The following is a 14,396-nucleotide window of genomic DNA, read 5'->3' on the forward strand; positions in this document are numbered from 1 at the left end:
GTTCTTAATGAATTTTCATACATATGAATATTCCACCGTACTAGGGAGAAATATTCCCTCTAAACTGCATGCTATGCAGAAGAATTGCCAGCCCGCGCAGAGACGCACAAGACTGAATTTCTCTAAAATGTACACTATCTTTCTGGCTTTAAACAGATCATATTTTACCTCTACAGTGGAAATGGGTATTGAATCTACATAAGCCCCTTTCAACACAACAAACTAAATCTCACTTCTAGACTGAGTTGGTGATTTTGTTGTAGGCTGAGGAGAACGTCGTATGCGCTAGCAGCTTGGTCGATCCAGCATCTGCATTGGCGGTACAGCATTTACTGTGATGCCGCCTCTGCAGAAGTCAGGGCATTCATACTTCTTCCATTTCGCGGAGCATAGCAGAACTGTTGTGAAGGAAGTTATCAAGGAAGGGAGTTTGTGTTTATACAGGACGTACCGCCACCACCTACAGTCAACAGATCATGTCAGTGCGGACCTATAGAGTTATATGGAGCCCCCCGCATTGTTACAAAATTTGGAAGGCACACGGCATCTTCGTACAGCGCTTGATTTGGCCTCTGCAGACCTCCGGAGACTCCGCGATTGCGTCACCTGTACGGAGCCTCAGAACCACATTAAAGGATCAACCGTAAATTGGCTTTTATTCTATTATTATATTTCACAGGCACAAGTGTTTTTCGGGTTTCGGGGAGAGAAGCCTATATGCGCACTTGAGATCACTAACCAGAGTTGTGTTCCTGTTTGGCCCTGTCCGGGTGTGTCCTCGGATGGGGCCACAGTGTCTCCTGACCCCTCCTGTCTCAGCCTCCAGTATTTATGCTGCAGTAGTTTGTGTCGGGAGGCTAGGGTCAGTTTGTTATATCTGGAGTACTTCTCCTGTCCTATTCGGTGTCCTGTGTGAATTTAAGTGTGCTCTCTCTAATTCTCTCTCGGAGGAGGAGGACCTGAGCCCTAGGACCATGCCTCAGGACTACCTGACATGATGACTCCTTGCTGTCCCCAGTCCACCTGGCTGTGCTGCTGCTCCAGTTTCAACTGTTCTGCCTTATTATTATTCGACCATGCTGGTCATTTATGAACATTTGAACATCTTGGCCATGTTCTGTTATAATCTCCACCCGGCACAGCCAGAAGAGGACTGGCCACCCCTCATAGCCTGGTTCCTCTCTAGGTTTTGGCCTTTCTAGGTAGTTTTTCCTAGCCACCGTGCTTCTACACCTGCATTGCTTGCTGTTTGGGGTTTTAGGCTGGGTTTCTGTACAGCACTTTGAGAGATCAGCTGATGTACGAAGGGCTATATAAATAAATTTGATTTGAGTAGCCGCGTGTGCACATTTGTTGATATTCTTTACTACATTGTTTATAACTAATTTTGGTCAGTAATGCGGGAGTGATTGCTTCTGAAAAGAGCACAAAACTTGTACATATTGTACAGTGCATTTGTAAAGTATTCAGACCCCTTTACATTACAGCCTTATTCTAAAATGTATTAAATAAAAATATTCCTCAATCTACACATAATACCGCATAATGACACATTTGATTAAAAACAAAAATACCTTATTTACATCAGTAGTCAGACCTTTTGCTATGAGACTCGAAATTTAGCTCAGATGCATACCGTTTCCATTGATCATCCTTGAGATGATTCTACAACTTGATTGGAGTCCACCTGTGGTAAATTCAAATGATTTGACATGATTCAGAAAAGCACAGATTAAGGCCCCACAGTTGACAGTGCATGTCAGAGCAAAAACCAAGCCATGAGGTTTAAGGAACTGTCTGTAGAGCTCCGAGACAGGATTGTGTCTAGGCAAGATCTGGGCAAGGGTACCAAAACATTATAAAGCATTGAAGGTCCCCAAGAACACAGTGGCCTCCATCATTCTTAAATGGAAGTTTGGAACCACCAAGACTCGTTCTAGAGCAGGCCACCGGGCCAAACTGAGCAATCGGGGGGAAAGAGCCTTAGTCGGGAATGGCATCTTAGACCATGAGAAACAAGATTTTCTGGTCTGATGAAACCAAGATTGAACTCTTTGGCCTGAACGCCAAGTGTCACATCTAGGGGAAACCTGGCCCCATCCCTACGATGAAGCGTGGTGGCAGCATCATGCTGTCCAATCTGAAAGAGCTTGAGAGGATCTGCAGAGAAAAATGGGAAAAATTCCCCAAAATACAGGTGTGCAAAGCCTGTAATCACTGCCAAAGGTGCTTCAACAAAGTACTAAGTAGAGGGTCTGAATACTTATGTAATTTTGATATGTTTTTTATTTTAAAAAAACATTTAAAACATTTCTAAAATGTGGTATATTGTGTGTAGATTGATAAGGAAAAAAAACTACAATTTAATCCATTTTAGAATAATGTTGTAACGTTAAAAAAAATGTGGAAAAAGTCAAGGGTCTGAATACTTTCCAAATGCTCTGTATCCATGTGGAAATGTTATGGAATTTGTTTCATTGGTTTTGTTGATAGGCCTACATTATGCTTAAATAGCCACAATAGCCTATTGACCACTTTCTGAAACGGTAACAAAGTGAGTACAGCCTCAGTGTTCACAGTTAATAATCCACGCCGGAAGTCGCACAGAATGCTCGCAAAATAAAGTACCCACTCACAAGACCTGAATTCTGCTTTGACACTTTCTTTACATTGCTAAGGGGTGACACCAACTGCTGTTTCAAAACAGAACATGACTGACTGGATGTCCTGTTTTCCTGAAGCTGGGACAACTATACTGACAGCTGTTCTGATGGATAGCTCGATCAACATCTACAGTGTCTCACTGCTTGTTACTGGACTTCCCCTCACATCAACTATGACCCATCAAACATGTTTGTACACCAGTCTCAAGGTATTTATTTTCCCTTGGACAAGCGGCAGCTTAAATGTTAGCTCGGTTTCATCTTTTGACCAGTTGATTGGGTCCCTGGCTCTTTTCAATGATAGGATCCAGGTTGATTGGATGACGATTGATTTAAAGCGCCATACAATGCGTATGGCAGCCATCTTATGCCACATTGGATTCCCATTTGCTGGGTGTTAAACAAGGTCAGTTCATTTCCGTTGACAAATTGATGTGTTCATGCTATCACAGTCCCAAAGAAGCCATTTGAATTTGAGAGGCTTGAAATGGACTGAGGGCATTTTGTTATGTAATTGGATTAGATGTTCAAGTGAGAGGACTGAGGTAAACTCTCTCATGTTTTTGTTGCCATTCTCCCACAGTTGCCTCACTCATCTTCTAATACATCAACTGCCTGTGACATCATCCCCTTGTTCTTCCCAAAAATAATGGAATTGTGTTAATTAGAAATGTTAATGAACGTACAGGCTAATATTAGCAAATCCCTCCAGGCACGAAACACTAAAGAACAGGAGCTATACACACAAACAGTTTGTACAGCTAACCTTGTGGGGACACACAATTCAGTCCCATTCAAAATCCTAATTTCCCTAACCCCTAAACCTAACCCGTACTCTTAACTTAACCCTAGCTCCTAACCCTAATTCTAACCCTAAAAATACAATTTGACCTTGTGGGGACTAACAAAATGTCCCCAGTAGGTCAAATGTTTGTTTGTTCACTATTCTTGTGGGGACTTCTGGTCCCTAGAAGAATAGTTAAACACGTCCACACAGACAGAATATTGAACACAACGACACACTCTTATACATTCACACACACTGACGCACAAATAATCACAGAATAATAAATGCAGATACCAGTGCACACACATTTTAACACACACACACACACACACACACACACACACACAGTGCACCGCAGCAGCTATGTCAGGATCAATCAGCCATAGACAGTGGAGGCCCAGGGGAAAGATAGCAGATAATGGTTTATAGCACAACTCGTGTCCCTCCTGGCTCACAATGAAAAACACAGGCACACAGTGGAGTGCCAGCCTGCCTGTATGCTGCAAAGTGTGTGTGTGTCTGTAAAGTGGATGATTCTCTATAACCGCTTCTTTTCTCTTCCAACAGAAATCAAATATTTTATTTCATCTCTCTTCAAAGTACAATAGAGGAAGAAAACACAGCAGACACTTGTGAAGTTCCCTGTAGACACAGAGGTTTGAGCACCTGCCTCTTCCCTCTGTTCTGTTAGTGTACTGCTTACACACCCAGCACAGTACATTCAGCCTGCTTCTCCTGCCTTCTTTACCTGTTCTCTGACATAGAAGAAGCTCTTGGTAATGTAGGAATAAGAGGCCCCATTAACTGTACTGCATGGTATTATGGTGGGGTTACAGAGTTTAAAAATATGTATGTGCCCCTGGTGTCAGTCCTGCTCTTTAGCTAGCAAGGGCCACTGGGGCTCAACCAGCCTAGGCTCTATAAGGTGAAGAGGCTGCTGTAGCAGAAGCTCAGTACAGCCAGGGGCAGAAGGGCAATCCTGGGTCATTAGCAGAGAGAAGCCCTCTCAGCCAGCTACACACACACACACACACACACACTACCCCCCATGGTAAACCCTTTCAAATAGGATCAGGGAGCCAACCATATGGTTGCCGCCTAACAAAGGAGGATCATTGGGAGAGGGATGTGCTTGGCTGGCTGGCTGGCTAGGAAGGACATAAGCTTGTCAGTAATGCTGAAGGAAACTAGGTAGCAGCCACAAGAAAAACTATGCCCACTACAAGGAAAACAAAATCAACATTAATGGCAGAAAAGGAACAATTACATCCAGTGCAGCTGCTGCTCTGAAGGACATGATTGATTATTGTGTTAGTTGCGGAGACCCCGAGTCAGCAACAACCTGGGTGAAGAAGCTGTGGAGGGAACACACACTCTAGCTGAAAGTTAGCCGGGCTAATTGAGAGCGAGATACCGGTCCATGCAGTTCACCGTGTGATCTCTCCAGGGCAGCCCTTTACTTGACGTCAGCAGGTAGTGGTGAGTGGCAGCCTGGACTGTGCCAAGCGGAAGGTGTTACACACAGATAGCACGGCCTACAGCAGCAGACACACCCAAGGTCCCCCTTACCAACCCAAAAGCCAAGCCACCCGTTACATCTCAGGCTAGCCACCCAGAAAAAAAGCTTTCCCACTCTACGGAAAACAAGTCACAGTAAATGCTAGCCAACTGCTGCATCTGTGTCAAAACCTCTGGCTGTTGATGACACTACCTTGCAGATTAGGTAAAAGGAAACTACATCAAACCATTGTATGGTTCGTCATGGTTTATCAACAGTAGAGGAAAGGGTTCAGGATTACAGTCTGGGGGGGAAGAGAAGATGCACTGAGTACTATGCTGATGATAACTTGTTAAAGTGAAATTCGCTTGTTTTGAACATGGTCCCCTGATTTTGGGACCGTCCTGCCAAAACACATTCAACAGTTGAATAGATTCTCAAAGGACACCTGATTCTCTGATATCTGCAGTTCTGATTGCTCTAGGCCATTCAGGCTAGGAGAAACCCCCCCTCCTTGATTTGTGGGAAGTGTGAAATATCCACATGCACTTTACTGCATCACCATTAGTTTCAAGAGGCAATTTAAAAGTAAGAAAATTCAACTTTAAAGCACATAAAGCAATACAATTTGAATGAATTTACTTTGACAACTGAACATAGAGGATAGAATTTGTCACGCAAATTATTTGAAACACCAGTTTATAAATGCATTTTAAAGTACCATATTATTAGCAAATGTTATGCTAGTGATTTTTTTTACTTTCATCGCAATATAAGCTACCGTAATTTGAGTTATGCAAATGGTATAAGTAGCAGTCACTGTTCCTGTTGTAACAAAAATGCAATTACTAAAGTACTGTATTGTATATGTATTGTATATGTTAATAATATGTTAATATGTAAGTACTGTATATGTTAATACTACAATGTTACTGCATAGTTATAATAAGAATTTCAAGCCCAAGTGTTACCCATTCTTCTTTCAATGCATCACTAAAAAGCTATGATTGAGTTTATTTTATTTTTGCAGGGGCAGTGCACATTAATCAACGTTTCGGTAAAGGTGCCGGTTTTAACCAGCTGGCTAATTTTCAACCGCAATCCCTGAGCAAGTTATTAAAAACAATTACAATATAGACAATCATTGAGCAGTGAGCACACGCAGAGCAACATAGGACAAGCAAGATATAGCATACAGACAGAGCAACATAGGACAAGCAAGACGTAGCATACCGACAGAGCAACATAGGACAAAAAACAACAAGACAAAATCCATAAAAGCAACAAAGTTCAATGAGCATACAACTCATATGCAAGAAGTATTGCCCAACTGGCATTTCAAGTATAATAGAACTTTACTAGCAGCACAGTGGACATTATTAACTGCCAGTTGGTCTCAATTGACAAACACTAGCTAATGTGGCCTATTGCTACAGAGAATTGAGCATAATTGTTTAGAGCTTCATTCAGATTCAATAATTATTCTTAAAAAAAACACTTAAATGAATGACTATTTGCACCGTTTCCTGTATTGAGACACTTATGGAGCCAGATAATGCTTTAAAAAATGTGTCCGTGCCGCCCCGGGAGGGACTGTAGTGGTAGAAGCGGGAAGAGTACGAGGACGACAACACTGTCACAGAGAGGCAATCAAATGCTGTCACGCAGGAGTCTAGGGGGAGGTTCTACTGAGAATGCCTGCAAACATATTTTTCTTCATAGACACCTCCCCTCTCTGCTCTGAGAGGACAGGGAAAAAAACATGTGTGTTTATGGAAAAGGAGGTTAGAAAGTTTTGGTAATTTAAGATGCTTTCAGACAATTTCTGTGAACTTCGTGAGGTTCGCTTAATTTTTTGTGCAGTGTGAACACTCCAAAAGGCAGTCAGACCCCTCAAAAGAGCCCCTGAAGCGAACCGAACCCTCCCTATGAGGTGGTCTGAGTTTGATTTGCTTGATGTCCGCAGTCCGATTACGTTTTTTAGTGCTACGTGAACACAAAGCTCTCCAGGATTGCTTGCCATTATTCCAGCACCACACACTAGCCTAATGCAACACTGTTTCCTTGCCATAACCCTTAGCATTGGTGCCAAACGAGAGAAGATGTGCAGGCAGGTTGGCATAAAAACGTGCTGTTTTTGAACATTGAGTAGCTATTGTCAAGGATGCACAGATATTCCAAAAAAGGTTTGTACTGACACAATGTTTAGATTATTTGTTTGCGACATGTGATCTATAGCTACGAAGGAGCTTCATCAGCTATTTATTTGATTGCGTGGTTTAAATAATGTGAGAAAACGACAACATATTTGGTGAGAACCACATCATAGGGGTACAACATCAATGCAAGCTCTTAAAGCTGCAATAGCCTACATTGAGTGTACTTTTCAATTATAGCATTATTCAATCTGCAGTTTTCTTCGGCTATTTATCCTGTTACAAGTAATATTTACATGTAAATATTATATTTGGATTATAATTATGTATTATCGTGTTAACTAAATGCAATCTACTAGCTTCCTAAATGGTATGACTTGTCCTGAATGATGTAAACATAGTAATGTGAATAGAAAGGAGTAGGGCAACATTTTCTTAAAGTGATCTGGCAAAAGAGAGGAGTCCTCATTCAAAGGCAAGGGTAGTGTGAATACCACGAGAACTGATTTATTTAACTTTTTTTCACCCCAAATTTGTTCACTTTCAAGAGGACTGAGATTAGTTATTTTAAAAGACTATATGTGAAAACACCCTTAGACGCTAGGCACCCCTCTTCCTCTTCCTGTTCCTCATAGCCTTCTAAATTGATGGCCTTATCTGCCCATCTCCTCAGGATGCTGTAATCAGCAAAGTCTCTACCTCTCCCTCTCCCTCCGTACAGTGGGCCAATGTCCAGGGATATAAGTATTACTTTAGCTCTAGCATGCATGGATCACAGAGCACACTGGGCTAAGCTGGCACGTTAGTCATGGGCATTCCCGGCCCTCCTCCATGGAAATTCCACAAGTGACAACCAAACACTGAGTCACGCCAGCTGGTCACCAGAGGTGACCACAGCTGGTACGTTTTGCTGTATGTGAAGTAGAGGTAGACCGATTAACCAGAATGGCCGATTAATTAGGGCTAATTTCAAGTTGTCATAACAATCTGTAATCTGCATTTTTGGACACCGATCATGGCCGATTACATTGCACTCCACAAGGAGACTGCGTGGCAGGCTGACTACCTGTTATGCGAGTGCAGCAAGGTAAGGTGCTAGCTAGCATTAAAGATATCGTATAAAAAACAATCAATCTTAACATAATCACTAGTTAAACTAGTAATATAATCAACCATGTGTAGTTATCTAGCTTGTCCTGCGTTGCATATAATCGATGCGGTGCCTGTTAATTTATCATTGAATCATAGCCTTCTTCGCCAAACGGGTGATTTAACAAGCGCATTCGCGAAAAATGCACTGTCGTTGCACCAATGTGTACCTAACCATAAACATCAACGCCTTTCTTAAAATCAATACACAAGTATATATCTTTAAACCTGCAAATTTAGTTAATATTGCCTGCTAACATTAATTTCTTTTAACTAGGGAAATTGTGTCACTTCTCTTGCGTTCTGTGCAACAGAATCAGCGTATATGCAGCAGTTTGGGCCGCCTGGCTCGTTGCGAACTGTGAAGACTATTTCTTCCTAACAAAGACAGCCAACTTCGCCAAACGGGATGATTTAACAAAAGCGCATGTGCGAAAAAGCATAATCGTTGCACGAATGTACCTAAACATAAACATCAATGCCTTTCTTAAAATTATTTATTTATTAAACCAAATTGAACATGTTTCATTATTTATTTAAGGCTAAATTGATTTGATTTATGCATTATATTAAGTTAAAATAAAAGTGTTCATTCAGTATTGTTGTAATTGTCATTATTACAAATAAATAAATAAAATAATTTAAATAGAAATTGTAAAAATTAAAAACAATTTTAAAATAAAATCGGCTTTTTTGGACTTTCAATAATCGGTATCGGTGTTGAAAAATCATAGTCGGTCGACCTCTAATGTGAAGACAGGTTTATGTGTGGAAGAGTCTAGAGTGACTACAAGAGGGACATATGGGGCACGGAGGAACCTCTGTCTGTAACAAACCAGTAAGAACAGTTGATTTGCAGGTAAATATGAATCCCTAGATCCCTATTCTCAGCATAGGAGTCCCGAGGAGGCCGATGGGAAATGTGCTCACAACCAAATGCAGCGACTACTAGAGAAGCTAAAAATAAACATGAGGAATGTGTTAAGTGCCAGGCCTTTAAATCAAGATGTCGTCTTTGGCAGTGCATTTTTAATTAACACGTTAATTTTCCCAGGATGAGAGGGACATTGTGTCAAGTATTTGTCATCCCTGCTTTAGCAAAGCTAGAGACTCTCTGATTTAGTATTTTAACATTCATTTGAGTTCTGCTTCATCCTCAACAATTACATTTGAAAAAAAATACAAACTAGGGCCGACCAATTGCTCCGATTACAAAACATTCACACACGACACCTGACATCAGACAGTGTGTTCTCTCGGTTGTGAGGCTTCTTTCTCTTTAGCCGATCTTGGCTGAGAAACGGACAAACCAAGCAAACAAACATGGAGAGAGTTGTTTTTAAATTTGATTTGAGCGGCATGTTGTTTATAGAAGCCAAACCCCCTAGTTACATGACCACCCCAATCTGGACCCCCTCTGCCCTACTAGGAACATTCTGAAACAGCTGTTGATTGCTGTTATGAAGTCTGGAGCTGTGGACAGGGTCAACGAGGCCTGGGATAAGCTGCCAGTCGCAGGTGACTGACTAAGGTTAAACAAGCATACATCCATTACAGTATTTCCCTCCATCCACCCCAGCAGTACTTCAAAAGGTAAGCCCTGCGCTTGCCGCTGTTCTCAGTCTGTGCATCTGCCAAACGCAGGCCTCATAAGAGCTGCTTCTGACTGCCACGGCTGCTGCTACTGTAGAGAGAACAGGCTGTCTGAGAGCCTTTCATGCTCAAGGTACTCCAAGCCTCAGGCAGCCAGTCTACCGGCTTCATAATTATCCCAAAAAACAAAGACATTACAGTGAATGAGGCTGGCAAGTCAATGGCTAACGTAGGTCATCTGTAAGGGGAAAGGGGTGTTTTGTTTTTGACTAGGACACAACTAGATACACACAACCTTTGAAATGATGATGCTGTGTTGGTGAACTTTAAAGTTGATATTGAGCTGCAGGTATGGTGGTGTGCTGTGCAAGGGTCATTGTGAGTAACAGAAGGTCAAAGGTCACTGTAAATGCAGCACTCCCTTCATGTCAGCCCTGGAATCAGCGCCGTTGGATAACGTGTGGATTACCAGAAGCCCAGTCAGAGACGAGCTACACAGTGTGTCCTGAATAAGGTGGCTTTACTATGAAATAACTAACTGCAGGCAAGACTAGCTTTTTCTTAAAGGTTGATATAATAAGGTTTTCAACAATGTATTCGTTTGAGTGTTCTAATATTTTGATACACTTAGTCTCTTATTTACCCAGGTATTGTACCTGAATGTTAACAAATAAACAGTTAAATTAACTGATGTCATCATTAATCCTTCATTGATTGTCATTCACCTCCTAATGCTTCTCTTAAACTCATTCAACAGCGTTTGTAGGTTAAACCTATATCACCTGCCCTGCAAAGACTTCTGGGAGAGTGATCTGACCAGTTTTTGATCAACATCTCAATGCAGGTCACAGAGGCCAATGTGTCTGACGGGGTAAGGCAAGAGAAATCAACTAAATGTATTGAACTTATTCGAAAATTCATAAAATTTGACCAAGTTAATCATAAGACATGAACACAATGCATCGGTGGTTAGATATTTCCCTGCAACTTTCTGAAAGAGCACAGGAAGGCCCATGGGGCGGCAGGTAGCCTGGTGGTTAGAGTGTAGAGGAGGCAGGTAGCCTGGTGGTTAGAGTGTAGAGGAGGTAGGTAGCCTAGTGGTTAGAGTGTAGAGGAGGTAGGTAGCCTAGTGGTTAGAGTGTAGAGGAGGCAGGTAGCCTAGTGGTTAGAGTGTAGAGGAGGCAGGTAGCCTAGTGGTTAGAGTGTAGAGGAGGCAGGTAGCCTGGTGGTTAGAGTGTAGAGGAGGCAGGTAGCCTAGTGGTTAGAGTGTAGAGGAGGCAGGTAGCCTAGTGGTTAGAGTGTAGAGGAGGCAGGTAGCCTGGTGGTTAGAGTGTAGAGGAGGCAGGTAGCCTGGTGGTTAGAGTGTAGAGGAGGCAGGTAGCCTGGTGGTTAGAGTGTAGAGGAGGCAGGTAGCCTAATGGTTAGAGTGTAGAGGAGGCAGGTAGCCTGGTAGTTAGAGTGTAGCGGAGGCAGGTAGCCTGGTGGTTAGAGTGTAGCGGAGGCAGGTAGCCTAGTGGTTAGAGTGTAGAGGAGGCAGGTAGCCTAATGGTTAGAGTGTAGAGGAGGCAGGTAGCCTGGTAGTTAGAGTGTAGCGGAGGCAGGTAGCCTGGTGGTTAGAGTGTAGCGGAGGCAGGTAGCCTAGTGGTTAGAGCGTTGGGCCAGTAACCGAAAGGAAACATTACAGAAACAATGCTAACCAAACAACAGTCTCTTGCATTAATAAGCAATGAAACGACAAAGGACATTCCTAACAAACAGCACCTCCTGCACAAAATATGAAGACAGACATGTTCTACAAGCTCTACTGTCCTTTGTTGACAGTCACAAAAACATGATTTTATTCTAAATGTTACCAATATCTAATGCTACTTACAACTATGTTATTCACAGAAGCAAATTGTATGGTTTTGTAATTGCTTTGATAACAACAAATACCCGTAGGACTTTAGAGTAAAGTTTGGTTGAGACGTAGAGAGAGATCAGCTGGGTCCAGGACGGACGGACGGACAGACGGACAGACGGACGGAAGCAGAGTGGAGCCAGCTTCTCAACAGGTGTTCTTTTATAGGTTGCTAACCTAATCTCCTTTTGTACACTGATCTGAAAACACAGGATAGGTGAAAGAAAGGTGGTTGAAAACTACTGGGATTTTGATTTCCAAAGGGATGAATACATGTTTTTTTCTGCAAATAAAATGTTTTCCCTTTTCTAGAGTTAAAAGAACACAGGCAGTGAATGAGTTTGAAATTCATTTCTAAATAAAGATTTTACTGATCATCTTCGTGAAGTCGGCCCGGCCCCACTTTACAATAACAACCTCTCCCTCGCCCACCACAAATAATAATTCCCAACCATTATGTAACTAAGATTCTTTGCTTCCAAATCTACAGGACAACTATTGGAAAAGAGATTTGACTCTCAATCATGTGTTGCTGATGACCTTTGTTGTTTTTCTAAATTAATTTCTGCATCTGCCCATATGAATCATTGTTTTTCATTACTGATGTTTCCATGACATTTATAAACCATCTATAATTATTTTCATGACTTTAGAATTCATGAATGTAATGAACATGTTTGTCCAAAAGTCTTGAAGTTTGCAACATGCATGAGTCATGACATGAATAACCTAACTAATGGATAAACACTCAATGCAAGACAAAATACTCTCCTTGCCCGTAGGAAGGGATTGGCTACACCGCCATGTGCTGTCAGTTTTAGAGCCCTTGGCTTAAGCGTACAGTTAATGAGAGATAGCCAAAGGAATTAAAATTTAACCTGAGAAGCCAAATTCCATCTGGACTGTATGCAGTTGAGCACATGACACAAGCTCTCTAATGCCAGGGCAAAGCCAATTTACTCCACGTTTCACAGCTGCACGCATCGCTGAGCACTTACTGCACTGGAGGGCACTCCGAGAGAGATGGTCCACTGATAACTAATAGCCCCCCTTTGCAGGTTTCCTGCCCCGTATTTTGGCACTGGTCTGGAATGGATAGCCATGCAGTTACTTATGCCTTTAACCAGACTTCTAACATGGTGTTGAAGGGAGCCACCACTGCTTCGGGATATCCCTGATCATGTGACTGCCAGACCAGCACTGGTGTTGGTCTGCTCACATGCAGCCTATATAGTCAGTTTCTATAGATTTTTAGGACAAATATAACTTAAATAAACACTACCATTCCTTGAACACCTGGCTGGAAAACTGACATAGTGCAATGATTCATTAATAATTGGAATTTAACCAATAGAAAACCATTAAATTGTTGACGTTTGCCAGTTCAAACTAAACCTCACACCAAGCTTTGAAAACACCCTCCTCATTCTGAAACTGTATTTTCAAGATTCATATTTAGTGCTGAAACCACATTGGACTGAGTCTGAGTGGAAGTTTGTTTTTCAAATGAGAGGCCTAGAGAGCTCAGCTGGATGGGTCTCTGGGAGGGAGTGGCAAGCTCCTAAAAACCTCTGTGCCTTCAGTGAGTGCCGAGCTATAAATATCCAGGCGGGCAGCAGCGGTGCAGATTAAAAATCAGACAACGAGCAACAGGAAGTGATTTTGAGGAAAGGTCAGGCTAAGATTACAGAGGCAGTCGTAGCGGGGTGGGTCTAGTGTTGCTGGGGATGCACTGAAGAGGAGGAGCAGGAAGAGGAGAAGGAGGAAGATGGTGACCCTGACCAATGGTGTGCACAGCAAAAAGAATACAACAAGCAGACCTCCTCACCCTGCGACTCCAAACATAAACCCAGCCAGAGATCCTATATATGCCCAGTCCCTTTGTCACGTGATTGTTTTCAGATCAGAGGAGAGTAAGCAATAGGGTGAAAGGTTCTCTAGGTCCATTGGAAGACTAGGTGGCCAACAACATATTGCTTAAATACCTATAGGACGATTCCATGCCAGAAGAAAATATTTTCGGAATCTCAGATTATTCAGGCAATTCTCACATAGAAACAGAATTGGGAGGAAGGATGTTTGAAATGCTTTTTACATTTGTACAACACATTTTATTTTTAAAATCATGATGAAAGTGGCCCTTTTTAGACATATACACTGAGTGTACAAAAAATGAGGAACGCCTGTTCTTTCCATGACATAGACTGACCAGGTAAAAGCTATAATCCCTTACTGATGTCCCTAGTTAAATCCACTTCGATCAGTGTAGATGATGGGGATGAGACAAGTTAAAGAAGGATTTTAAAGCCTTGAGACAATTTGGATTGTGTATGTGTGCCATTCAGAGGGTGAATGGGCAAGCCAAAAGATTTAAGTGCCTTTGAACAGGGTATGGTAGTAGGAGCCAGGCGCACCTGTTTGAGTGTCTCAAGCACTACAATGCTTCTGGGTTTTTCAAGCTCAACAGCTTCAAGAATGTGTCAAGAATGGTCCACCACCCAAAGGACATCCAGCCAACTTGACACAACTGTGGGAAGCAATGGAGTCAACATGGGCCAGCATCCCTGTGGAACACTTGACACCTTGTAGAGTCCATGACCCAACAAAGAACTTATGATCCGTGAACCATACATGATACAGACAACATCTT

General features: G+C 42.2%; 2 protein-coding genes across 2 annotated transcripts in view; one reads left to right on the plus strand and one right to left on the minus strand.

Moving 5' to 3' along the window:
* LOC139383123 (serine/threonine-protein kinase NLK) overlaps nt 1–14,396 on the minus strand; it is an 86,131-nt gene that overhangs the window by 68,518 nt on the left and 3,217 nt on the right. The window lies entirely within an intron of this gene.
* LOC139383122 (FMR1-interacting protein NUFIP2-like) overlaps nt 10,298–14,396 on the plus strand; it is a 38,526-nt gene continuing 34,427 nt past the window's right edge. Inside the window, exons 1-2 of the mRNA XM_071127444.1 lie at nt 10,298–10,360; nt 10,604–10,717. The gene's annotated coding sequence lies outside the window, so the exon portion shown is untranslated. The remainder of the gene's footprint in view (nt 10,361–10,603; nt 10,718–14,396) is intronic.

The sequence above is a fragment of the Oncorhynchus clarkii genome, chromosome 24, assembly GCF_045791955.1.
Source record: "Oncorhynchus clarkii lewisi isolate Uvic-CL-2024 chromosome 24, UVic_Ocla_1.0, whole genome shotgun sequence".
In the NCBI taxonomy this organism is placed as follows: Eukaryota; Metazoa; Chordata; class Actinopteri; order Salmoniformes; family Salmonidae; genus Oncorhynchus; species Oncorhynchus clarkii.